The 25,986-nt window shown below is 48.8% G+C and overlaps 20 non-coding genes across 20 annotated transcripts; all 20 read right to left on the bottom strand.

The window, feature by feature from the left end:
- Window positions 1-3,948: 3,948 nt before the first annotated feature.
- On the bottom strand, window positions 3,949-4,067 carry LOC124737141. Its single transcript, XR_007009506.1, has one exon. It is a non-coding gene; the product is annotated as a 5S ribosomal RNA (ribosomal RNA).
- A 1,005-nt stretch (window positions 4,068-5,072) lies between these two features.
- LOC124737143 lies at window positions 5,073-5,191 on the bottom strand. Its single transcript, XR_007009507.1, has one exon. It is a non-coding gene; the product is annotated as a 5S ribosomal RNA (ribosomal RNA).
- Window positions 5,192-6,206: 1,015 nt separating this feature from the next.
- On the bottom strand, window positions 6,207-6,325 carry LOC124737144. The gene has a single exon (XR_007009508.1). It is a non-coding gene; the product is annotated as a 5S ribosomal RNA (ribosomal RNA).
- Window positions 6,326-7,329: 1,004 nt separating this feature from the next.
- LOC124737145 lies at window positions 7,330-7,448 on the bottom strand. The gene has a single exon (XR_007009509.1). It is a non-coding gene; the product is annotated as a 5S ribosomal RNA (ribosomal RNA).
- Window positions 7,449-8,454: 1,006 nt separating this feature from the next.
- On the bottom strand, window positions 8,455-8,573 carry LOC124737146. Its single transcript, XR_007009510.1, has one exon. It is a non-coding gene; the product is annotated as a 5S ribosomal RNA (ribosomal RNA).
- A 1,006-nt stretch (window positions 8,574-9,579) lies between these two features.
- On the bottom strand, window positions 9,580-9,698 carry LOC124737147. Its single transcript, XR_007009511.1, has one exon. It is a non-coding gene; the product is annotated as a 5S ribosomal RNA (ribosomal RNA).
- A 1,003-nt stretch (window positions 9,699-10,701) lies between these two features.
- LOC124737148 lies at window positions 10,702-10,820 on the bottom strand. The gene has a single exon (XR_007009512.1). It is a non-coding gene; the product is annotated as a 5S ribosomal RNA (ribosomal RNA).
- A 1,002-nt stretch (window positions 10,821-11,822) lies between these two features.
- LOC124737149 lies at window positions 11,823-11,941 on the bottom strand. The gene has a single exon (XR_007009513.1). It is a non-coding gene; the product is annotated as a 5S ribosomal RNA (ribosomal RNA).
- Window positions 11,942-12,957: 1,016 nt separating this feature from the next.
- Window positions 12,958-13,076, bottom strand: LOC124737150. The gene has a single exon (XR_007009514.1). It is a non-coding gene; the product is annotated as a 5S ribosomal RNA (ribosomal RNA).
- A 1,006-nt stretch (window positions 13,077-14,082) lies between these two features.
- Window positions 14,083-14,201, bottom strand: LOC124737151. The gene has a single exon (XR_007009515.1). It is a non-coding gene; the product is annotated as a 5S ribosomal RNA (ribosomal RNA).
- Window positions 14,202-15,203: 1,002 nt separating this feature from the next.
- LOC124737154 lies at window positions 15,204-15,322 on the bottom strand. Its single transcript, XR_007009517.1, has one exon. It is a non-coding gene; the product is annotated as a 5S ribosomal RNA (ribosomal RNA).
- Window positions 15,323-16,329: 1,007 nt separating this feature from the next.
- Window positions 16,330-16,448, bottom strand: LOC124737155. The gene has a single exon (XR_007009518.1). It is a non-coding gene; the product is annotated as a 5S ribosomal RNA (ribosomal RNA).
- A 1,003-nt stretch (window positions 16,449-17,451) lies between these two features.
- Window positions 17,452-17,570, bottom strand: LOC124737104. Its single transcript, XR_007009472.1, has one exon. It is a non-coding gene; the product is annotated as a 5S ribosomal RNA (ribosomal RNA).
- Window positions 17,571-18,574: 1,004 nt separating this feature from the next.
- On the bottom strand, window positions 18,575-18,693 carry LOC124737156. Its single transcript, XR_007009519.1, has one exon. It is a non-coding gene; the product is annotated as a 5S ribosomal RNA (ribosomal RNA).
- A 1,003-nt stretch (window positions 18,694-19,696) lies between these two features.
- Window positions 19,697-19,815, bottom strand: LOC124737157. The gene has a single exon (XR_007009520.1). It is a non-coding gene; the product is annotated as a 5S ribosomal RNA (ribosomal RNA).
- A 1,002-nt stretch (window positions 19,816-20,817) lies between these two features.
- Window positions 20,818-20,936, bottom strand: LOC124737158. Its single transcript, XR_007009521.1, has one exon. It is a non-coding gene; the product is annotated as a 5S ribosomal RNA (ribosomal RNA).
- Window positions 20,937-21,944: 1,008 nt separating this feature from the next.
- On the bottom strand, window positions 21,945-22,063 carry LOC124737078. The gene has a single exon (XR_007009448.1). It is a non-coding gene; the product is annotated as a 5S ribosomal RNA (ribosomal RNA).
- A 1,004-nt stretch (window positions 22,064-23,067) lies between these two features.
- LOC124737079 lies at window positions 23,068-23,186 on the bottom strand. Its single transcript, XR_007009449.1, has one exon. It is a non-coding gene; the product is annotated as a 5S ribosomal RNA (ribosomal RNA).
- Window positions 23,187-24,190: 1,004 nt separating this feature from the next.
- On the bottom strand, window positions 24,191-24,309 carry LOC124737080. The gene has a single exon (XR_007009450.1). It is a non-coding gene; the product is annotated as a 5S ribosomal RNA (ribosomal RNA).
- A 1,003-nt stretch (window positions 24,310-25,312) lies between these two features.
- LOC124737081 lies at window positions 25,313-25,431 on the bottom strand. The gene has a single exon (XR_007009451.1). It is a non-coding gene; the product is annotated as a 5S ribosomal RNA (ribosomal RNA).
- Window positions 25,432-25,986: the final 555 nt, after the last annotated feature.

A 25,986-nucleotide genomic window follows, 5' to 3' on the forward strand; every position in this document is an offset into this window, starting at 1 on the left:
TAGAGGATCCAAGGCTAAGACGAATAATCCCATGGAAAGTGGGCACCCTTGGCGAACGGACCTGTTCAGCCTGAGGACATCACTGGCCTGGCCATGAAAAAGGATTCGGGAAGTAGCCGATTTCAAAAGGTTGGATATCACATGCGTGAATTTGAAACCAAACCCGAACTTAGTCATGACCCGCCGCAAGTACTCGTGACTGATTCTGTCGAACGCGTTGTGAAAATCAATGGAGAGTATCGCAGCTCGGCCGCCACGGCTGGATGCGGCAGAAGCGATACATTCACGATACGCGAGGACAGCGTCATAAATATTCCGTCCAGGTACGGCACACGATTGAGATGGGCTAATGACGGACTTCAACGCCGGCCGCAGACGGTGTGAAAAGCAGCGCGCGACGATTTTATAATCGGCGTTTAATAAAGTAATCGGCCGTAAAGTCACCGCACTTGGGGTGCCAGTTGTTTTCGGGACGAGGACGATGAGCCCCTCTAAAAATTCGTCCGGCACATCGAGGCCGTTATGGATTTCATTGACCATGGCAACGAAAATGTCAGTGAAAAGGCCGGAAAATTTAACATAAAATTCGACAGGAATTCCGTCATTGCCAGGGGCTTTTCCCTTCGGGCTAGCCTGAACAGCGGCAGAAACATCATCAGCTGTAAAACGCTCATTTAAAAGAAGTCTATCCTGAGGCGTTAAAATGGAAGGCAGACCACGTAAAAATGTCTGCAAGGAGGCGTCATTCAAAGGTTGAAATTGAAAGAGACGAGAATAGTGACCGTAAATTTCGTCCTGAATCACCCGTCGATCTGAAGTCTTAAGGCCGTCACGCGTAATCCAGTCCTTGAATAAAAGTTTTTCACGCCGCAGACGGGCTCGTCGTAAATGATACAAGGAAAGTGGTTCCTTCAACGTAGGATCGAAAGGCCTGCTGCGGACAACAGAGCCCTGTGCCTTGCGATACAGATGGTTTAAAATCTTCGCTTTAATCTTCCGTAACGTGGGAAGTAGCTCAGGGCGGTCGGTAACCCGAGTAATTAAATCCCGTAAACAATCGCGATAAAAATCGACCGTCATCATGTCCCAATGGGCCTTGTCACGACAGTAATTGATAAGCAGACTACGAATGGCCGGTTTAGCGTGACGGAGCCACCAATCGACAGTAGAACTCGCCTGCGGGCGGCGCTGAAGAAGTTGGCGCCACAACAAATGCACCTGTTCGACAAGACTGACGTCATCCAAAACACTAACATTGAATTTCCAATAGGAGCGCGTACGTTCCGGGCGAACGTACGGGACATTAAAAGCACACAAATAACCACAATGATCCGAAAAAGCGACGGGAGCAACTTCTGCCTGCAAGATGGAAGCAGTAAGATCCGGCGAGATATAAATTCTGTCCAATCTGCTATGCCCAGTAGGATAAAAATAAGTAAAACCTGCAGCAGTCGGACTAAAACGAAGCCACGTGTCCTTAAATTTGTAAATGTCAACTAAATTTTGCAGTGCCAGACACTTATTCGCCGTCGGCTCCTGGTCGGCGTCACGTAAAACACAATTAAAATCGCCACCGAAGATGATCCGTCGGTGGTTTCGATGGAAAAGCTGACATACATCATGAGCGAAAAAGGTATTCCTCAGACGTTTATTATCAGTTCCAGAGGGGGCATACACGTTAACAAAAAATATGTCGCAGATTACACACGCCACCCCTCGTCCATCCGGTAAAATTGCTATGTTGTTATACTCTAAACCGGGCATGATTAAAATCGCCGTACCAAATCCTACTTCCGGATCAATATTAAGAATAACATTAAACGCAGTAAGATGCGGGACAACGTCAGCTGTAAGTTCTTGAAGGAAAATCACATCACAACAAGCAGATTGCAAAAAGTGTAAAAGGGCGTCAATTTTACGGGCACTGCGAATTCTATTGACATTAAGTGTCAGGACGCGCAACTGGTGGAAGGCACGCGTCAGGGTGGACTCTTTCACTTAAGCAAAACTAGAAAAAATTTTCCTCCTCCACATCTTCAGACCACTGCATGGTGTCCGAAGGAACAGGTGGGGCATCCGGGACGGCCCGGGAAGCGGGGGTGGCGGGCACCGACACAGGTGGACCGTGCACAAAAGGTGCGTCGCGACGCTCTTGGACCAAGGAATCCGTTAGTCCCTCAACGGCCTGTTCGAAGGAAACGCCGTCGCCCTCAGTGGGCGCCGTTTTCGAACGTTTCTTAGACCGCCTACGCTTTGGTTTGGGATCGGCAGGGGCGGACTGGGTGGAAACTTGGGACACCTCACTTTCTGCGCTGCTAGCATCCGCCTCGCCAGAAGTGGACAGGCCCGGTTGTGACTGCAATTTCCGCTTGTCTGTCGGTGGGGCGGGGACGGAAATCGGCCGGGGAGACTCGACCAACATTTCAGAAGACTCCCCAACAGGCACGTCCGGAACACTTACGGCTGGCAAATCAGCAATACTGACCTCGCGAGGGGTGAGTTCGGCAGGTAAACTTTGTTCCGACACAACCGGGGGCACGACAACTGTCGGCGGAGTCACATGATCGGACACAGCAGCCACAGCCGCAGGAGCGGCAGAAGCCTGTCGGTCGGTCGGGGCGACTGAGGGGGGTCCAACCAACGCGCCTGCATACGTAGTGTTGTCAACAGCTTCGCGCGGCAGCTGTGCCGGCCTGCGTAAAGTGCAGGTTTGTCGCAAATGATCTGTTTTGCCACACACTGAGCACGTCTGCGGCTGCCCACTATAGCTAAGGAAAGCTCGCGTGCCAGCAATGATCAGATACGAGGGTATATGTTTCTTTAAATCGACACGTACTGTCCGAACACCACTCAAAACCCGGTACCTAAAACCTGCAGGCCACACATCATTCTCCACACTTAGAACGGTGCCAAATTCGCCAAGTTTACGAGCAATGGCCTCATTGGGGCACTCAAAGGGAACATTATAAACCTTCACATTTCGAATGCCGAAGCCTGCCGGCAGTATCAAAACATCAGACAAAGTACCGTCCACGTGCTTAAATTTCTTAACGCCACCACTTTCAGTAACTAGCTTATCGACACAATCCGCGTTCGGAAGTTTCAAAAAGACAGAGTTTTGAATAAAATCGAGCTGAATGCCGACCAAATCAGATTCGGGAATACGCAATTCGGAAAATATCCACTCGTGAACATCAAAAGGAGACGGTCTAGCCGCGTTCCTATCAAAAACACACTGTACGGAGTTAGCACGATTCATAATAAAGCGTCAATAAACTTACAGGAACTAGTAGAGAAGAGAGAACGCTGCGAGGCGCAGCACCAAACACGCGACGAAGACACCGCCTGCAGCACACAAAGGTGGCAGCAGGCACGAGCCGAACACACGTCCGGGCTGGCGCGCGGCCGACCGGCGTATGGCCTGTACGGGGTGTGGAAGTTCCTGTTGGAGGGCGCCACTGCTGGCGATGTGAGCTTCCTCGCATCAGACGAGGTGTTTGCGTAATTTGCAGTGCATTCGCACCATTCCTATCGCTGTCCCTGTCCCCGTCCCGACTTGTCCCGACTGCCGCTCGCTGCCGCTCGGGTCGTGGCCCATATAACAGCGCAAGCACAAGAAACGTCTGCAGGAGATGAGGAGACGAGACGAGACGACTAAAGAATAACTTTATGATTACATATCGAAGTAGGAATTGTACACCGCTACACAACAACAGGCGCTGACGTATTTCAGAACATATCTGCCGATTCGTACTGTTTTGTCGTTTTCAAAGACTTCCTGGCGAACTTGGTTAGCACATTCTCCCTCAAACTGAGACAATTACTGCAATTTCGTACTTTATGGTCATTACAGTAGTTTAAAATGCTTAAGCAAGAATCTTTGTCACAACACAACGGTGGTATGGAAAGAGGGCGGTATAAAAAAAAAAAAAAAAGTAAATGAAGGGGAGCCAACAGCACGTGGTGTTCCCAGGCGGTCACCCATCCAAGTACTAACCACGCCCGATGTTGCTTAACTTCGGTGATCGGACGAGAACCGGTGTACTCAACATGGTATGGCCGTTGGCGCCCATATAATGTTGGCGCATGGCAGAATTCGCATTCGGTTCTTATCCCAACACACACAAAATCTTACTTTTCGGTCGAAAGCAGCCGCATTTTTTTTTTATTGACAATTCGTCACGTTAGCGCGAACGCAATCCTGAGTTCCAAAACTTATGAGCCGGAAGGACGTGCTTCGTGTTTTTTTTTTTTTTTTGTGAGCTTTATAAATTTATTTATTAACATTACATCGTTACAAGGTAACAACTTTACAACATAAAACATGAACAGAATTGTAATTGTAAGCACTTCCTTCCGCAATCCGACGTGCCAGCAGAGCGACTGATGAACTAGCGGGCGCGCCGCCGTGTGTGTGAGACGCGCAGCTTCTCGTTGCACCTCCTGTCATCCGCTTGGCGCGTGCAGCCTTCGACACTCGCGGAAGACGCATCTTGTCCCTGGTGTCCAGTGGATGGCTGGCGCGCGGCCGACCGGCGTATGGCCTGTACGGGGTGTGGAAGTTCCTGTTGGAGGGCGCCACTGCTGGCGATGTGAGCTTCCTCGCATCAGACGAGGTGTTTGCGTAATTTGCAGTGCATTCGCACCATTCCTATCGCTGTCCCTGTCCCCGTCCCGACTTGTCCCGACTGCCGCTCGCTGCCGCTCGGGTCGTGGCCCATATAACAGCGCAAGCACAAGAAAAGTCTGCAGGAGATGAGGAGACGAGACGAGACGACTAAAGAATAACTTTATGATTACATATCGAAGTAGGAATTGTACACCGCTACACAACAACAGGCGCTGACGTATTTCAGAACATATCTGCCGATTCGTACTGTTTTGTCGTTTTCAAAGACTTCCTGGCGAACTTGGTTAGCACATTCTCCCTCAAACTGAGACAATTACTGCAATTTCGTACTTTATGGTCATTACAGTAGTTTAAAATGCTTAAGCAAGAATCTTTGTCACAACACAACGGTGGTATGGAAAGAGGGCGGTATAAAAAAAAAAAAAAAAAGTAAATGAAGAGGAGCCAACAGCACGTGGTGTTCCCAGGCGGTCACCCATCCAAGTACTAACCACGCCCGATGTTGCTTAACTTCGGTGATCGGACGAGAACCGGTGTACTCAACATGGTATGGCCGTTGGCGCCCATATAATGTTGGCGCATGGCAGAATTCGCATTCGGTTCTTATCCCAACACACACAAAATCTTACTTTTCGGTCGAAAGCAGCCGCATTTTTTTTTTATTGACAATTCGTCATGTTAGCGCGAACGCAATCCTGAGTTCCAAAACTTATGAGCCGGAATGACGTGCTTCGTGTTTTTTTTTTTTTTTGTGAGCTTTATAAATTTATTTATTAACATTACATCGTTACAAGGTAACAACTTTACAACATAAAACATGAACAGAATTGTAATTGTAAGCACTTCCTTCCGCAATCCGACGTGCCAGCAGAGCGACTGCCGAACTAGCGGGCGCGCCGCCGTGTGTGTGAGACGCGCAGCTTCTCGTTGCACCTCCTGTCATCCGCTTGGCGCGTGCAGCCTTCGACACTCGCGGAAGACGCATCTTGTCCCTGGTGTCCAGTGGATGGCTGGCGCGCGGCCGACCGGCGTATGGCCTGTACGGGGTGTGGAAGTTCCTGTTGGAGGGCGCCACTGCTGGCGATGTGAGCTTCCTCGCATCAGACGAGATGTTTGCGTAATTTGCAGTGCATTCGCACCATTCCTATCGCTGTCCCTGTCCCCGTCCCGACTTGTCCCGACTTTGCTCGACTGCCGCTCGCTGCCGCTCGGGTCGTGGCCCATATAACAGCGCAAGCACAAGAAACGTCTGCAGGAGATGAGGAGACGAGACGAGACGACTAAAGAATAACTTTATGATTACATATCGAAGTAGGAATTGTACACCGCTACACAACAACAGGCGCTGACGTATTTCAGAACATATCTGCCGATTCGTACTGTTTTGTCGTTTTCAAAGACTTCCTGGCGAACTTGGTTAGCACATTCTCCCTCAAACTGAGACAATTACTGCAATTTCGTACTTTATGGTCATTACAGTAGTTTAAAATGCTTAAGCAAGAATCTTTGTCACAACACAACGGTGGTATGGAAAGAGGGCGGTATAAAAAAAAAAAAAAAAAAGTAAATGAAGAGGAGCCAACAGCACGTGGTGTTCCCAGGCGGTCACCCATCCAAGTACTAACCACGCCCGATGTTGCTTAACTTCGGTGATCGGACGAGAACCGGTGTACTCAACATGGTATGGCCGTTGGCGCCCATATAATGTTGGCGCATGGCAGAATTCGCATTCGGTTCTTATCCCAACACACACAAAATCTTACTTTTCGGTCGAAAGCAGCCGCATTTTTTTTTTATTGACAATTCGTCACGTTAGCGCGAACGCAATCCTGAGTTCCAAAACTTATGAGCCGGAAGGACGTGCTTCGTGTTTTTTTTTTTTTTTTGTGAGCTTTATAAATTTATTTATTAACATTACATCGTTACAAGGTAACAACTTTACAACATAAAACATGAACAGAATTGTAATTGTAAGCACTTCCTTCCGCAATCCGACGTGCCAGCAGAGCGACTGCCGAACTAGCGGGCGCGCCGCCGTGTGTGTGAGACGCGCAGCTTCTCGTTGCACCTCCTGTCATCCGCTTGGCGCGTGCAGCCTTCGACACTCGCGGAAGACGCATCTTGTCCCTGGTGTCCAGTGGATGGCTGGCGCGCGGCCGACCGGCGTATGGCCTGTACGGGGTGTGGAAGTTCCTGTTGGAGGGCGCCACTGCTGGCGATGTGAGCTTCCTCGCATCAGACGAGGTGTTTGCGTAATTTGCAGTGCATTCGCACCATTCCTATCGCTGTCCCTGTCCCCGTCCCGACTTGTCCCGACTGCCGCTCGCTGCCGCTCGGGTCGTGGCCCATATAACAGCGCAAGCACAAGAAAAGTCTGCAGGAGATGAGGAGACGAGACGAGACGACTAAAGAATAACTTTATGATTACATATCGAAGTAGGAATTGTACACCGCTACACAACAACAGGCGCTGACGTATTTCAGAACATATCTGCCGATTCGTACTGTTTTGTCGTTTTCAAAGACTTCCTGGCGAACTTGGTTAGCACATTCTCCCTCAAACTGAGACAATTACTGCAATTTCGTACTTTATGGTCATTACAGTAGTTTAAAATGCTTAAGCAAGAATCTTTGTCACAACACAACGGTGGTATGGAAAGAGGGCGGTATAAAAAAAAAAAAAAAAGTAAATGAAGGGGAGCCAACAGCACGTGGTGTTCCCAGGCGGTCACCCATCCAAGTACTAACCACGCCCGATGTTGCTTAACTTCGGTGATCGGACGAGAACCGGTGTACTCAACATGGTATGGCCGTTGGCGCCCATATAATGTTGGCGCATGGCAGAATTCGCATTCGGTTCTTATCCCAACACACACAAAATCTTACTTTTCGGTCGAAAGCAGCCGCATTTTTTTTTTATTGACAATTCGTCACGTTAGCGCGAACGCAATCCTGAGTTCCAAAACTTATGAGCCGGAAGGACGTGCTTCGTGTTTTTTTTTTTTTTTTTTGTGAGCTTTATAAATTTATTTATTAACATTACATCGTTACAAGGTAACAACTTTACAACATAAAACATGAACAGAATTGTAATTGTAAGCACTTCCTTCCGCAATCCGACGTGCCAGCAGAGCGACTGCCGAACTAGCGGGCGCGCCGCCGTGTGTGTGAGACGCGCAGCTTCTCGTTGCACCTCCTGTCATCCGCTTGGCGCGTGCAGCCTTCGACACTCGCGGAAGACGCATCTTGTCCCTGGTGTCCAGTGGATGGCTGGCGCGCGGCCGACCGGCGTATGGCCTGTACGGGGTGTGGAAGTTCCTGTTGGAGGGCGCCACTGCTGGCGATGTGAGCTTCCTCGCATCAGACGAGGTGTTTGCGTAATTTGCAGTGCATTCGCACCATTCCTATCGCTGTCCCTGTCCCCGTCCCGACTTGTCCCGACTGCCGCTCGCTGCCGCTCGGGTCGTGGCCCATATAACAGCGCAAGCACAAGAAAAGTCTGCAGGAGATGAGGAGACGAGACGAGACGACTAAAGAATAACTTTATGATTACATATCGAAGTAGGAATTGTACACCGCTACACAACAACAGGCGCTGACGTATTTCAGAACATATCTGCCGATTCGTACTGTTTTGTCGTTTTCAAAGACTTCCTGGCGAACTTGGTTAGCACATTCTCCCTCAAACTGAGACAATTACTGCAATTTCGTACTTTATGGTCATTACAGTAGTTTAAAATGCTTAAGCAAGAATCTTTGTCACAACACAACGGTGGTATGGAAAGAGGGCGGTATAAAAAAAAAAAAAAAAGTAAATGAAGGGGAGCCAACAGCACGTGGTGTTCCCAGGCGGTCACCCATCCAAGTACTAACCACGCCCGATGTTGCTTAACTTCGGTGATCGGACGAGAACCGGTGTACTCAACATGGTATGGCCGTTGGCGCCCATATAATGTTGGCGCATGGCAGAATTCGCATTCGGTTCTTATCCCAACACACACAAAATCTTACTTTTCGGTCGAAAGCAGCCGCATTTTTTTTTTATTGACAATTCGTCACGTTAGCGCGAACGCAATCCTGAGTTCCAAAACTTATGAGCCGGAAGGACGTGCTTCGTGTTTTTTTTTTTTTTTTTTGTGAGCTTTATAAATTTATTTATTAACATTACATCGTTACAAGGTAACAACTTTACAACATAAAACATGAACAGAATTGTAATTGTAAGCACTTCCTTCCGCAATCCGACGTGCCAGCAGAGCGACTGCCGAACTAGCGGGCGCGCCGCCGTGTGTGTGAGACGCGCAGCTTCTCGTTGCACCTCCTGTCATCCGCTTGGCGCGTGCAGCCTTCGACACTCGCGGAAGACGCATCTTGTCCCTGGTGTCCAGTGGATGGCTGGCGCGCGGCCGACCGGCGTATGGCCTGTACGGGGTGTGGAAGTTCCTGTTGGAGGGCGCCACTGCTGGCGATGTGAGCTTCCTCGCATCAGACGAGGTGTTTGCGTAATTTGCAGTGCATTCGCACCATTCCTATCGCTGTCCCTGTCCCCGTCCCGACTTGTCCCGACTGCCGCTCGCTGCCGCTCGGGTCGTGGCCCATATAACAGCGCAAGCACAAGAAAAGTCTGCAGGAGATGAGGAGACGAGACGAGACGACTAAAGAATAACTTTATGATTACATATCGAAGTAGGAATTGTACACCGCTACACAACAACAGGCGCTGACGTATTTCAGAACATATCTGCCGATTCGTACTGTTTTGTCGTTTTCAAAGACTTCCTGGCGAACTTGGTTAGCACATTCTCCCTCAAACTGAGACAATTACTGCAATTTCGTACTTTATGGTCATTACAGTAGTTTAAAATGCTTAAGCAAGAATCTTTGTCACAACACAACGGTGGTATGGAAAGAGGGCGGTATAAAAAAAAAAAAAAAAGTAAATGAAGGGGAGCCAACAGCACGTGGTGTTCCCAGGCGGTCACCCATCCAAGTACTAACCACGCCCGATGTTGCTTAACTTCGGTGATCGGACGAGAACCGGTGTACTCAACATGGTATGGCCGTTGGCGCCCATATAATGTTGGCGCATGGCAGAATTCGCATTCGGTTCTTATCCCAACACACACAAAATCTTACTTTTCGGTCGAAAGCAGCCGCATTTTTTTTTTATTGACAATTCGTCACGTTAGCGCGAACGCAATCCTGAGTTCCAAAACTTATGAGCCGGAAGGACGTGCTTCGTGTTTTTTTTTTTTTTTTGTGAGCTTTATAAATTTATTTATTAACATTACATCGTTACAAGGTAACAACTTTACAACATAAAACATGAACAGAATTGTAATTGTAAGCACTTCCTTCCGCAATCCGACGTGCCAGCAGAGCGACTGATGAACTAGCGGGCGCGCCGCCGTGTGTGTGAGACGCGCAGCTTCTCGTTGCACCTCCTGTCATCCGCTTGGCGCGTGCAGCCTTCGACACTCGCGGAAGACGCATCTTGTCCCTGGTGTCCAGTGGATGGCTGGCGCGCGGCCGACCGGCGTATGGCCTGTACGGGGTGTGGAAGTTCCTGTTGGAGGGCGCCACTGCTGGCGATGTGAGCTTCCTCGCATCAGACGAGGTGTTTGCGTAATTTGCAGTGCATTCGCACCATTCCTATCGCTGTCCCTGTCCCCGTCCCGACTTGTCCCGACTGCCGCTCGCTGCCGCTCGGGTCGTGGCCCATATAACAGCGCAAGCACAAGAAAAGTCTGCAGGAGATGAGGAGACGAGACGAGACGACTAAAGAATAACTTTATGATTACATATCGAAGTAGGAATTGTACACCGCTACACAACAACAGGCGCTGACGTATTTCAGAACATATCTGCCGATTCGTACTGTTTTGTCGTTTTCAAAGACTTCCTGGCGAACTTGGTTAGCACATTCTCCCTCAAACTGAGACAATTACTGCAATTTCGTACTTTATGGTCATTACAGTAGTTTAAAATGCTTAAGCAAGAATCTTTGTCACAACACAACGGTGGTATGGAAAGAGGGCGGTATAAAAAAAAAAAAAAAGTAAATGAAGGGGAGCCAACAGCACGTGGTGTTCCCAGGCGGTCACCCATCCAAGTACTAACCACGCCCGATGTTGCTTAACTTCGGTGATCGGACGAGAACCGGTGTACTCAACATGGTATGGCCGTTGGCGCCCATATAATGTTGGCGCATGGCAGAATTCGCATTCGGTTCTTATCCCAACACACACAAAATCTTACTTTTCGGTCGAAAGCAGCCGCATTTTTTTTTTATTGACAATTCGTCACGTTAGCGCGAACGCAATCCTGAGTTCCAAAACTTATGAGCCGGAAGGACGTGATTCGTGTTTTTTTTTTTTTTTGTGAGCTTTATAAATTTATTTATTAACATTACATCGTTACAAGGTAACAACTTTACAACATAAAACATGAACAGAATTGTAATTGTAAGCACTTCCTTCCGCAATCCGACGTGCCAGCAGAGCGACTGATGAACTAGCGGGCGCGCCGCCGTGTGTGTGAGACGCGCAGCTTCTCGTTGCACCTCCTGTCATCCGCTTGGCGCGTGCAGCCTTCGACACTCGCGGAAGACGCATCTTGTCCCTGGTGTCCAGTGGATGGCTGGCGCGCGGCCGACCGGCGTATGGCCTGTACGGGGTGTGGAAGTTCCTGTTGGAGGGCGCCACTGCTGGCGATGTGAGCTTCCTCGCATCAGACGAGGTGTTTGCGTAATTTGCAGTGCATTCGCACCATTCCTATCGCTGTCCCTGTCCCCGTCCCGACTTGTCCCGACTGCCGCTCGCTGCCGCTCGGGTCGTGGCCCATATAACAGCGCAAGCACAAGAAAAGTCTGCAGGAGATGAGGAGACGAGACGAGACGACTAAAGAATAACTTTATGATTACATATCGAAGTAGGAATTGTACACCGCTACACAACAACAGGCGCTGACGTATTTCAGAACATATCTGCCGATTCGTACTGTTTTGTCGTTTTCAAAGACTTCCTGGCGAACTTGGTTAGCACATTCTCCCTCAAACTGAGACAATTACTGCAATTTCGTACTTTATGGTCATTACAGTAGTTTAAAATGCTTAAGCAAGAATCTTTGTCACAACACAACGGTGGTATGGAAAGAGGGCGGTATAAAAAAAAAAAAAAAGTAAATGAAGAGGAGCCAACAGCACGTGGTGTTCCCAGGCGGTCACCCATCCAAGTACTAACCACGCCCGATGTTGCTTAACTTCGGTGATCGGACGAGAACCGGTGTACTCAACATGGTATGGCCGTTGGCGCCCATATAATGTTGGCGCATGGCAGAATTCGCATTCGGTTCTTATCCCAACACACACAAAATCTTACTTTTCGGTCGAAAGCAGCCGCATTTTTTTTTTTATTGACAATTCGTCACGTTAGCGCGAACGCAATCCTGAGTTCCAAAACTTATGAGCCGGAAGGACGTGCTTCGTGTTTTTTTTTTTTTTTTTGTGAGCTTTATAAATTTATTTATTAACATTACATCGTTACAAGGTAACAACTTTACAACATAAAACATGAACAGAATTGTAATTGTAAGCACTTCCTTCCGCAATCCGACGTGCCAGCAGAGCGACTGCCGAACTAGCGGGCGCGCCGCCGTGTGTGTGAGACGCGCAGCTTCTCGTTGCACCTCCTGTCATCCGCTTGGCGCGTGCAGCCTTCGACACTCGCGGAAGACGCATCTTGTCCCTGGTGTCCAGTGGATGGCTGGCGCGCGGCCGACCGGCGTATGGCCTGTACGGGGTGTGGAAGTTCCTGTTGGAGGGCGCCACTGCTGGCGATGTGAGCTTCCTCGCATCAGACGAGATGTTTGCGTAATTTGCAGTGCATTCGCACCATTCCTATCGCTGTCCCTGTCCCCGTCCCGACTTGTCCCGACTTTGCTCGACTGCCGCTCGCTGCCGCTCGGGTCGTGGCCCATATAACAGCGCAAGCACAAGAAACGTCTGCAGGAGATGAGGAGACGAGACGAGACGACTAAAGAATAACTTTATGATTACATATCGAAGTAGGAATTGTACACCGCTACACAACAACAGGCGCTGACGTATTTCAGAACATATCTGCCGATTCGTACTGTTTTGTCGTTTTCAAAGACTTCCTGGCGAACTTGGTTAGCACATTCTCCCTCAAACTGAGACAATTACTGCAATTTCGTACTTTATGGTCATTACAGTAGTTTAAAATGCTTAAGCAAGAATCTTTGTCACAACACAACGGTGGTATGGAAAGAGGGCGGTATAAAAAAAAAAAAAAAAGTAAATGAAGGGGAGCCAACAGCACGTGGTGTTCCCAGGCGGTCACCCATCCAAGTACTAACCACGCCCGATGTTGCTTAACTTCGGTGATCGGACGAGAACCGGTGTACTCAACATGGTATGGCCGTTGGCGCCCATATAATGTTGGCGCATGGCAGAATTCGCATTCGGTTCTTATCCCAACACACACAAAATCTTACTTTTCGGTCGAAAGCAGCCGCATTTTTTTTTTATTGACAATTCGTCACGTTAGCGCGAACGCAATCCTGAGTTCCAAAACTTATGAGCCGGAAGGACGTGCTTCGTGTTTTTTTTTTTTTTTTGTGAGCTTTATAAATTTATTTATTAACATTACATCGTTACAAGGTAACAACTTTACAACATAAAACATGAACAGAATTGTAATTGTAAGCACTTCCTTCCGCAATCCGACGTGCCAGCAGAGCGACTGATGAACTAGCGGGCGCGCCGCCGTGTGTGTGAGACGCGCAGCTTCTCGTTGCACCTCCTGTCATCCGCTTGGCGCGTGCAGCCTTCGACACTCGCGGAAGACGCATCTTGTCCCTGGTGTCCAGTGGATGGCTGGCGCGCGGCCGACCGGCGTATGGCCTGTACGGGGTGTGGAAGTTCCTGTTGGAGGGCGCCACTGCTGGCGATGTGAGCTTCCTCGCATCAGACGAGGTGTTTGCGTAATTTGCAGTGCATTCGCACCATTCCTATCGCTGTCCCTGTCCCCGTCCCGACTTGTCCCGACTGCCGCTCGCTGCCGCTCGGGTCGTGGCCCATATAACAGCGCAAGCACAAGAAAAGTCTGCAGGAGATGAGGAGACGAGACGAGACGACTAAAGAATAACTTTATGATTACATATCGAAGTAGGAATTGTACACCGCTACACAACAACAGGCGCTGACGTATTTCAGAACATATCTGCCGATTCGTACTGTTTTGTCGTTTTCAAAGACTTCCTGGCGAACTTGGTTAGCACATTCTCCCTCAAACTGAGACAATTACTGCAATTTCGTACTTTATGGTCATTACAGTAGTTTAAAATGCTTAAGCAAGAATCTTTGTCACAACACAACGGTGGTATGGAAAGAGGGCGGTATAAAAAAAAAAAAAAAAAAGTAAATGAAGGGGAGCCAACAGCACGTGGTGTTCCCAGGCGGTCACCCATCCAAGTACTAACCACGCCCGATGTTGCTTAACTTCGGTGATCGGACGAGAACCGGTGTACTCAACATGGTATGGCCGTTGGCGCCCATATAATGTTGGCGCATGGCAGAATTCGCATTCGGTTCTTATCCCAACACACACAAAATCTTACTTTTCGGTCGAAAGCAGCCGCATTTTTTTTTTATTGACAATTCGTCACGTTAGCGCGAACGCAATCCTGAGTTCCAAAACTTATGAGCCGGAAGGACGTGCTTCGTGTTTTTTTTTTTTTTTTGTGAGCTTTATAAATTTATTTATTAACATTACATCGTTACAAGGTAACAACTTTACAACATAAAACATGAACAGAATTGTAATTGTAAGCACTTCCTTCCGCAATCCGACGTGCCAGCAGAGCGACTGATGAACTAGCGGGCGCGCCGCCGTGTGTGTGAGACGCGCAGCTTCTCGTTGCACCTCCTGTCATCCGCCTGGCGCGTGCAGCCTTCGACACTCGCGGAAGACGCATCTTGTCCCTGGTGTCCAGTGGATGGCTGGCGCGCGGCCGACCGGCGTATGGCCTGTACGGGGTGTGGAAGTTCCTGTTGGAGGGCGCCACTGCTGGCGATGTGAGCTTCCTCGCATCAGACGAGGTGTTTGCGTAATTTGCAGTGCATTCGCACCATTCCTATCGCTGTCCCTGTCCCCGTCCCGACTTGTCCCGACTGCCGCTCGCTGCCGCTCGGGTCGTGGCCCATATAACAGCGCAAGCACAAGAAAAGTCTGCAGGAGATGAGGAGACGAGACGAGACGACTAAAGAATAACTTTATGATTACATATCGAAGTAGGAATTGTACACCGCTACACAACAACAGGCGCTGACGTATTTCAGAACATATCTGCCGATTCGTACTGTTTTGTCGTTTTCAAAGACTTCCTGGCGAACTTGGTTAGCACATTCTCCCTCAAACTGAGACAATTACTGCAATTTCGTACTTTATGGTCATTACAGTAGTTTAAAATGCTTAAGCAAGAATCTTTGTCACAACACAACGGTGGTATGGAAAGAGGGCGGTATAAAAAAAAAAAAAAGTAAATGAAGGGGAGCCAACAGCACGTGGTGTTCCCAGGCGGTCACCCATCCAAGTACTAACCACGCCCGATGTTGCTTAACTTCGGTGATCGGACGAGAACCGGTGTACTCAACATGGTATGGCCGTTGGCGCCCATATAATGTTGGCGCATGGCAGAATTCGCATTCGGTTCTTATCCCAACACACACAAAATCTTACTTTTCGGTCGAAAGCAGCCGCATTTTTTTTTATTGACAATTCGTCACGTTAGCGCGAACGCAATCCTGAGTTCCAAAACTTATGAGCCGGAAGGACGTGCTTCGTGTTTTTTTTTTTTTTTTTTTTGTGAGCTTTATAAATTTATTTATTAACATTACATCGTTACAAGGTAACAACTTTACAACATAAAACATGAACAGAATTGTAATTGTAAGCACTTCCTTCCGCAATCCGACGTGCCAGCAGAGCGACTGCCGAACTAGCGGGCGCGCCGCCGTGTGTGTGAGACGCGCAGCTTCTCGTTGCACCTCCTGTCATCCGCTTGGCGCGTGCAGCCTTCGACACTCGCGGAAGACGCATCTTGTCCCTGGTGTCCAGTGGATGGCTGGCGCGCGGCCGACCGGCGTATGGCCTGTACGGGGTGTGGAAGTTCCTGTTGGAGGGCGCCACTGCTGGCGATGTGAGCTTCCTCGCATCAGACGAGGTGTTTGCGTAATTTGCAGTGCATTCGCACCATTCCTATCGCTGTCCCTGTCCCCGTCCCGACTTGTCCCGACTGCCGCTCGCTGCCGCTCGGGTCGTGGCCCATATAACAGCGCAAGCACAAGAAAAGTCTGCAGGAGATGAGGAGACGAGACGAGACGACTAAAGAATAACTTTATGATTACATATCGAAGTAGGAATTGTACACCGCTACACAACAACAGGCGCTGACGTATTTCAGAACATATCTGCCGATTCGTACTGTTTTGTCGTTTTCAAAGACTTCCTGGCGAACTTGGTTAGCACATTCTCCCTCAAACTGAGACAATTACTGCAATTTCGTACTTTATGGTCATTACAGTAGTTTAAAATGCTTAAGCAAGAATCTTTGTCACAACACAACGGTGGTATGGAAAGAGGGCGGTATAAAAAAAAAAAAAAAAGTAAATGAAGGGGAGCCAACAGCACGTGGTGTTCCCAGGCGGTCACCCATCCAAGTACTAACCACGCCCGATGTTGCTTAACTTCGGTGATCGGACGAGAACCGGTGTACTCAACATGGTATGGCCGTTGGCGCCCATGTAATGTTGGCGCATGGCAGAATTCGCATTCGGTTCTTATCCCAACACACACAAAATCTTACTTTTCGGTCGAAAGCAGCCGCATTTTTTTTTTATTGACAATTCGTCACGTTAGCGCGAACGCAATCCTGAGTTCCAAAACTTATGAGCCGGAAGGACGTGCTTCGTGTTTTTTTTTTTTTTTGTGAGCTTTATAAATTTATTTATTAACATTACATCGTTACAAGGTAACAACTTTACAACATAAAACATGAACAGAATTGTAATTGTAAGCACTTCCTTCCGCAATCCGACGTGCCAGCAGAGCGACTGCCGAACTAGCGGGCGCGCCGCCGTGTGTGTGAGACGCGCAGCTTCTCGTTGCACCTCCTGTCATCCGCTTGGCGCGTGCAGCCTTCGACACTCGCGGAAGACGCATCTTGTCCCTGGTGTCCAGTGGATGGCTGGCGCGCGGCCGACCGGCGTATGGCCTGTACGGGGTGTGGAAGTTCCTGTTGGAGGGCGCCACTGCTGGCGATGTGAGCTTCCTCGCATCAGACGAGGTGTTTGCGTAATTTGCAGTGCATTCGCACCATTCCTATCGCTGTCCCTGTCCCCGTCCCGACTTGTCCCGACTGCCGCTCGCTGCCGCTCGGGTCGTGGCCCATATAACAGCGCAAGCACAAGAAAAGTCTGCAGGAGATGAGGAGACGAGACGAGACGACTAAAGAATAACTTTATGATTACATATCGAAGTAGGAATTGTACACCGCTACACAACAACAGGCGCTGACGTATTTCAGAACATATCTGCCGATTCGTACTGTTTTGTCGTTTTCAAAGACTTCCTGGCGAACTTGGTTAGCACATTCTCCCTCAAACTGAGACAATTACTGCAATTTCGTACTTTATGGTCATTACAGTAGTTTAAAATGCTTAAGCAAGAATCTTTGTCACAACACAACGGTGGTATGGAAAGAGGGCGGTATAAAAAAAAAAAAAAAAGTAAATGAAGAGGAGCCAACAGCACGTGGTGTTCCCAGGCGGTCACCCATCCAAGTACTAACCACGCCCGATGTTGCTTAACTTCGGTGATCGGACGAGAACCGGTGTACTCAACATGGAATGGCCGTTGGCGCCCATATAATGTTGGCGCATGGCAGAATTCGCATTCGGTTCTTATCCCAACACACACAAAATCTTACTTTTCGGTCGAAAGCAGCCGCATTTTTTTTTTATTGACAATTCGTCACGTTAGCGCGAACGCAATCCTGAGTTCCAAAACTTATGAGCCGGAAGGACGTGCTTCGTGTTTTTTTTTTTTTTTTGTGAGCTTTATAAATTTATTTATTAACATTACATCGTTACAAGGTAACAACTTTACAACATAAAACATGAACAGAATTGTAATTGTAAGCACTTCCTTCCGCAATCCGACGTGCCAGCAGAGCGACTGATGAACTAGCGGGCGCGCCGCCGTGTGTGTGAGACGCGCAGCTTCTCGTTGCACCTCCTGTCATCCGCTTGGCGCGTGCAGCCTTCGACACTCGCGGAAGACGCATCTTGTCCCTGGTGTCCAGTGGATGGCTGGCGCGCGGCCGACCGGCGTATGGCCTGTACGGGGTGTGGAAGTTCCTGTTGGAGGGCGCCACTGCTGGCGATGTGAGCTTCCTCGCATCAGACGAGGTGTTTGCGTAATTTGCAGTGCATTCGCACCATTCCTATCGCTGTCCCTGTCCCCGTCCCGACTTGTCCCGACTGCCGCTCGCTGCCGCTCGGGTCGTGGCCCATATAACAGCGCAAGCACAAGAAAAGTCTGCAGGAGATGAGGAGACGAGACGAGACGACTAAAGAATAACTTTATGATTACATATCGAAGTAGGAATTGTACACCGCTACACAACAACAGGCGCTGACGTATTTCAGAACATATCTGCCGATTCGTACTGTTTTGTCGTTTTCAAAGACTTCCTGGCGAACTTGGTTAGCACATTCTCCCTCAAACTGAGACAATTACTGCAATTTCGTACTTTATGGTCATTACAGTAGTTTAAAATGCTTAAGCAAGAATCTTTGTCACAACACAACGGTGGTATGGAAAGAGGGCGGTATAAAAAAAAAAAAAAAAGTAAATGAAGGGGAGCCAACAGCACGTGGTGTTCCCAGGCGGTCACCCATCCAAGTACTAACCACGCCCGATGTTGCTTAACTTCGGTGATCGGACGAGAACCGGTGTACTCAACATGGTATGGCCGTTGGCGCCCATATAATGTTGGCGCATGGCAGAATTCGCATTCGGTTCTTATCCCAACACACACAAAATCTTACTTTTCGGTCGAAAGCAGCCGCATTTTTTTTTTATTGACAATTCGTCACGTTAGCGCGAACGCAATCCTGAGTTCCAAAACTTATGAGCCGGAAGGACGTGCTTCGTGTTTTTTTTTTTTTTTGTGAGCTTTATAAATTTATTTATTAACATTACATCGTTACAAGGTAACAACTTTACAACATAAAACATGAACAGAATTGTAATTGTAAGCACTTCCTTCCGCAATCCGACGTGCCAGCAGAGCGACTGCCGAACTAGCGGGCGCGCCGCCGTGTGTGTGAGACGCGCAGCTTCTCGTTGCACCTCCTGTCATCCGCTTGGCGCGTGCAGCCTTCGACACTCGCGGAAGACGCATCTTGTCCCTGGTGTCCAGTGGATGGCTGGCGCGCGGCCGACCGGCGTATGGCCTGTACGGGGTGTGGAAGTTCCTGTTGGAGGGCGCCACTGCTGGCGATGTGAGCTTCCTCGCATCAGACGAGGTGTTTGCGTAATTTGCAGTGCATTCGCACCATTCCTATCGCTGTCCCTGTCCCCGTCCCGACTTGTCCCGACTGCCGCTCGCTGCCGCTCGGGTCGTGGCCCATATAACAGCGCAAGCACAAGAAAAGTCTGCAGGAGATGAGGAGACGAGACGAGACGACTAAAGAATAACTTTATGATTACATATCGAAGTAGGAATTGTACACCGCTACACAACAACAGGCGCTGACGTATTTCAGAACATATCTGCCGATTCGTACTGTTTTGTCGTTTTCAAAGACTTCCTGGCGAACTTGGTTAGCACATTCTCCCTCAAACTGAGACAATTACTGCAATTTCGTACTTTATGGTCATTACAGTAGTTTAAAATGCTTAAGCAAGAATCTTTGTCACAACACAACGGTGGTATGGAAAGAGGGCGGTATAAAAAAAAAAAAAAAAGTAAATGAAGGGGAGCCAACAGCACGTGGTGTTCCCAGGCGGTCACCCATCCAAGTACTAACCACGCCCGATGTTGCTTAACTTCGGTGATCGGACGAGAACCGGTGTACTCAACATGGTATGGCCGTTGGCGCCCATATAATGTTGGCGCATGGCAGAATTCGCATTCGGTTCTTATCCCAACACACACAAAATCTTACTTTTCGGTCGAAAGCAGCCGCATTTTTTTTTTATTGACAATTCGTCACGTTAGCGCGAACGCAATCCTGAGTTCCAAAACTTATGAGCCGGAAGGACGTGCTTCGTGTTTTTTTTTTTTTTTGTGAGCTTTATAAATTTATTTATTAACATTACATCGTTACAAGGTAACAACTTTACAACATAAAACATGAACAGAATTGTAATTGTAAGCACTTCCTTCCGCAATCCGACGTGCCAGCAGAGCGACTGATGAACTAGCGGGCGCGCCGCCGTGTGTGTGAGACGCGCAGCTTCTCGTTGCACCTCCTGTCATCCGCTTGGCGCGTGCAGCCTTCGACACTCGCGGAAGACGCATCTTGTCCCTGGTGTCCAGTGGATGGCTGGCGCGCGGCCGACCGGCGTATGGCCTGTACGGGGTGTGGAAGTTCCTGTTGGAGGGCGCCACTGCTGGCGATGTGAGCTTCCTCGCATCAGACGAGGTGTTTGCGTAATTTGCAGTGCATTCGCACCATTCCTATCGCTGTCCCTGTCCCCGTCCCGACTTGTCCCGACTGCCGCTCGCTGCCGCTCGGGTCGTGGCCCATATAACAGCGCAAGCACAAGAAAAGTCTGCAGGAGATGAGGAGACGAGACGAGACGACTAAAGAATAACTTTATGATTACATATCGAAGTAGGAATTGTACACCGCTACACAACAACAGGCGCTGACGTATTTCAGAACATATCTGCCGATTCGTACTGTTTTGTCGTTTTCAAAGACTTCCTGGCGAACTTGGTTAGCACATTCTCCCTCAAACTGAGACAATTACTGCAATTTCGTACTTTATGGTCATTACAGTAGTTTAAAATGCTTAAGCAAGAATCTTTGTCACAACACAACGGTGGTATGGAAAGAGGGCGGTATAAAAAAAAAAAAAAAGTAAATGAAGGGGAGCCAACAGCACGTGGTGTTCCCAGGCGGTCACCCATCCAAGTACTAACCACGCCCGATGTTGCTTAACTTCGGTGATCGGACGAGAACCGGTGTACTCAACATGGTATGGCCGTTGGCGCCCATATAATGTTGGCGCATGGCAGAATTCGCATTCGGTTCTTATCCCAACACACACAAAATCTTACTTTTCGGTCGAAAGCAGCCGCATTTTTTTTTTATTGACAATTCGTCACGTTAGCGCGAACGCAATCCTGAGTTCCAAAACTTATGAGCCGGAAGGACGTGCTTCGTGTTTTTTTTTTTTTTTTTTTTGTGAGCTTTATAAATTTATTTATTAACATTACATCGTTACAAGGTAACAACTTTACAACATAAAACATGAACAGAATTGTAATTGTAAGCACTTCCTTCCGCAATCCGACGTGCCAGCAGAGCGACTGCCGAACTAGCGGGCGCGCCGCCGTGTGTGTGAGACGCGCAGCTTCTCGTTGCACCTCCTGTCATCCGCTTGGCGCGTGCAGCCTTCGACACTCGCGGAAGACGCATCTTGTCCCTGGTGTCCAGTGGATGGCTGGCGCGCGGCCGACCGGCGTATGGCCTGTACGGGGTGTGGAAGTTCCTGTTGGAGGGCGCCACTGCTGGCGATGTGAGCTTCCTCGCATCAGACGAGGTGTTTGCGTAATTTGCAGTGCATTCGCACCATTCCTATCGCTGTCCCTGTCCCCGTCCCGACTTGTCCCGACTGCCGCTCGCTGCCGCTCGGGTCGTGGCCCATATAACAGCGCAAGCACAAGAAAAGTCTGCAGGAGATGAGGAGACGAGACGAGACGACTAAAGAATAACTTTATGATTACATATCGAAGTAGGAATTGTACACCGCTACACAACAACAGGCGCTGACGTATTTCAGAACATATCTGCCGATTCGTACTGTTTTGTCGTTTTCAAAGACTTCCTGGCGAACTTGGTTAGCACATTCTCCCTCAAACTGAGACAATTACTGCAATTTCGTACTTTATGGTCATTACAGTAGTTTAAAATGCTTAAGCAAGAATCTTTGTCACAACACAACGGTGGTATGGAAAGAGGGCGGTATAAAAAAAAAAAAAAAAGTAAATGAAGGGGAGCCAACAGCACGTGGTGTTCCCAGGCGGTCACCCATCCAAGTACTAACCACGCCCGATGTTGCTTAACTTCGGTGATCGGACGAGAACCGGTGTACTCAACATGGTATGGCCGTTGGCGCCCATATAATGTTGGCGCATGGCAGAATTCGCATTCGTTCTTATCCCAACACACACAAAATCTTACTTTTCGGTCGAAAGCAGCCGCATTTTTTTTTTATTGACAATTCGTCACGTTAGCGCGAACGCAATCCTGAGTTCCAAAACTTATGAGCCGGAAGGACGTGCTTCGTGTTTTTTTTTTTTTTTTTGTGAGCTTTATAAATTTATTTATTAACATTACATCGTTACAAGGTAACAACTTTACAACATAAAACATGAACAGAATTGTAATTGTAAGCACTTCCTTCCGCAATCCGACGTGCCAGCAGAGCGACTGATGAACTAGCGGGCGCGCCGCCGTGTGTGTGAGACGCGCAGCTTCTCGTTGCACCTCCTGTCATCCGCTTGGCGCGTGCAGCCTTCGACACTCGCGGAAGACGCATCTTGTCCCTGGTGTCCAGTGGATGGCTGGCGCGCGGCCGACCGGCGTATGGCCTGTACGGGGTGTGGAAGTTCCTGTTGGAGGGCGCCACTGCTGGCGATGTGAGCTTCCTCGCATCAGACGAGGTGTTTGCGTAATTTGCAGTGCATTCGCACCATTCCTATCGCTGTCCCTGTCCCCGTCCCGACTTGTCCCGACTGCCGCTCGCTGCCGCTCGGGTCGTGGCCCATATAACAGCGCAAGCACAAGAAAAGTCTGCAGGAGATGAGGAGACGAGACGAGACGACTAAAGAATAACTTTATGATTACATATCGAAGTAGGAATTGTACACCGCTACACAACAACAGGCGCTGACGTATTTCAGAACATATCTGCCGATTCGTACTGTTTTGTCGTTTTCAAAGACTTCCTGGCGAACTTGGTTAGCACATTCTCCCTCAAACTGAGACAATTACTGCAATTTCGTACTTTATGGTCATTACAGTAGTTTAAAATGCTTAAGCAAGAATCTTTGTCACAACACAACGGTGGTATGGAAAGAGGGCGGTATAAAAAAAAAAAAAAAAGTAAATGAAGGGGAGCCAACAGCACGTGGTGTTCCCAGGCGGTCACCCATCCAAGTACTAACCACGCCCGATGTTGCTTAACTTCGGTGATCGGACGAGAACCGGTGTACTCAACATGGTATGGCCGTTGGCGCCCATATAATGTTGGCGCATGGCAGAATTCGCATTCGGTTCTTATCCCAACACACACAAAATCTTACTTTTCGGTCGAAAGCAGCCGCATTTTTTTTTTATTGACAATTCGTCACGTTAGCGCGAACGCAATCCTGAGTTCCAAAACTTATGAGCCGGAAGGACGTGCTTCGTGTTTTTTTTTTTTTTTGTGAGCTTTATAAATTTATTTATTAACATTACATCGTTACAAGGTAACAACTTTACAACATAAAACATGAACAGAATTGTAATTGTAAGCACTTCCTTCCGCAATCCGACGTGCCAGCAGAGCGACTGCCGAACTAGCGGGCGCGCCGCCGTGTGTGTGAGACGCGCAGCTTCTCGTTGCACCTCCTGTCATCCGCTTGGCGCGTGCAGCCTTCGACACTCGCGGAAGACGCATCTTGTCCCTGGTGTCCAGTGGATGGCTGGCGCGCGGCCGACCGGCGTATGGCCTGTACGGGGTGTGGAAGTTCCTGTTGGAGGGCGCCACTGCTGGCGATGTGAGCTTCCTCGCATCAGACGAGGTGTTTGCGTAATTTGCAGTGCATTCGCACCATTCCTATCGCTGTCCCTGTCCCCGTCCCGACTTGTCCCGACTGCCGCTCGCTGCCGCTCGGGTCGTGGCCCATATAACAGCGCAAGCACAAGAAAAGTCTGCAGGAGATGAGGAGACGAGACGAGACGACTAAAGAATAACTTTATGATTACATATCGAAGTAGGAATTGTACACCGCTACACAACAACAGGCGCTGACGTATTTCAGAACATATCTGCCGATTCGTACTGTTTTGTCGTTTTCAAAGACTTCCTGGCGAACTTGGTTAGCACATTCTCCCTCAAACTGAGACAATTACTGCAATTTCGTACTTTATGGTCATTACAGTAGTTTAAAATGCTTAAGCAAGAATCTTTGTCACAACACAACGGTGGTATGGAAAGAGGGCGGTATAAAAAAAAAAAAAAAAAGTAAATGAAGGGGAGCCAACAGCACGTGGTGTTCCCAGGCGGTCACCCATCCAAGTACTAACCACGCCCGATGTTGCTTAACTTCGGTGATCGGACGAGAACCGGTGTACTCAACATGGTATGGCCGTTGGCGCCCATATAATGTTGGCGCATGGCAGAATTCGCATTCGGTTCTTATCCCAACACACACAAAATCTTACTTTTCGGTCGAAAGCAGCCGCATTTTTTTTTTATTGACAATTCGTCACGTTAGCGCGAACGCAATCCTGAGTTCCAAAACTTATGAGCCGGAAGGACGTGCTTCGTGTTTTTTTTTTTTTTTGTGAGCTTTATAAATTTATTTATTAACATTACATCGTTACAAGGTAACAACTTTACAACATAAAACATGAACAGAATTGTAATTGTAAGCACTTCCTTCCGCAATCCGACGTGCCAGCAGAGCGACTGATGAACTAGCGGGCGCGCCGCCGTGTGTGTGAGACGCGCAGCTTCTCGTTGCACCTCCTGTCATCCGCTTGGCGCGTGCAGCCTTCGACACTCGCGGAAGACGCATCTTGTCCCTGGTGTCCAGTGGATGGCTGGCGCGCGGCCGACCGGCGTATGGCCTGTACGGGGTGTGGAAGTTCCTGTTGGAGGGCGCCACTGCTGGCGATGTGAGCTTCCTCGCATCAGACGAGGTGTTTGCGTAATTTGCAGTGCATTCGCACCATTCCTATCGCTGTCCCTGTCCCCGTCCCGACTTGTCCCGACTGCCGCTCGCTGCCGCTCGGGTCGTGGCCCATATAACAGCGCAAGCACAAGAAAAGTCTGCAGGAGATGAGGAGACGAGACGAGACGACTAAAGAATAACTTTATGATTACATATCGAAGTAGGAATTGTACACCGCTACACAACAACAGGCGCTGACGTATTTCAGAACATATCTGCCGATTCGTACTGTTTTGTCGTTTTCAAAGACTTCCTGGCGAACTTGGTTAGCACATTCTCCCTCAAACTGAGACAATTACTGCAATTTCGTACTTTATGGTCATTACAGTAGTTTAAAATGCTTAAGCAAGAATCTTTGTCACAACACAACGGTGGTATGGAAAGAGGGCGGTATAAAAAAAAAAAAAAAAGTAAATGAAGAGGAGCCAACAGCACGTGGTGTTCCCAGGCGGTCACCCATCCAAGTACTAACCACGCCCGATGTTGCTTAACTTCGGTGATCGGACGAGAACCGGTGTACTCAACATGGTATGGCCGTTGGCGCCCATATAATGTTGGCGCATGGCAGAATTCGCATTCGGTTCTTATCCCAACACACACAAAATCTTACTTTTCGGTCGAAAGCAGCCGCATTTTTTTTTTATTGACAATTCGTCACGTTAGCGCGAACGCAATCCTGAGTTCCAAAACTTATGAGCCGGAAGGACGTGCTTCGTGTTTTTTTTTTTTTTTGTGAGCTTTATAAATTTATTTATTAACATTACATCGTTACAAGGTAACAACTTTACAACATAAAACATGAACAGAATTGTAATTGTAAGCACTTCCTTCCGCAATCCGACGTGCCAGCAGAGCGACTGCCGAACTAGCGGGCGCGCCGCCGTGTGTGTGAGACGCGCAGCTTCTCGTTGCACCTCCTGTCATCCGCTTGGCGCGTGCAGCCTTCGACACTCGCGGAAGACGCATCTTGTCCCTGGTGTCCAGTGGATGGCTGGCGCGCGGCCGACCGGCGTATGGCCTGTACGGGGTGTGGAAGTTCCTGTTGGAGGGCGCCACTGCTGGCGATGTGAGCTTCCTCGCATCAGACGAGGTGTTTG

Source organism: Schistocerca piceifrons, unplaced genomic scaffold (genome assembly GCF_021461385.2).
Source record: "Schistocerca piceifrons isolate TAMUIC-IGC-003096 unplaced genomic scaffold, iqSchPice1.1 HiC_scaffold_1692, whole genome shotgun sequence".
Taxonomy (NCBI): Eukaryota; Metazoa; Arthropoda; class Insecta; order Orthoptera; family Acrididae; genus Schistocerca; species Schistocerca piceifrons.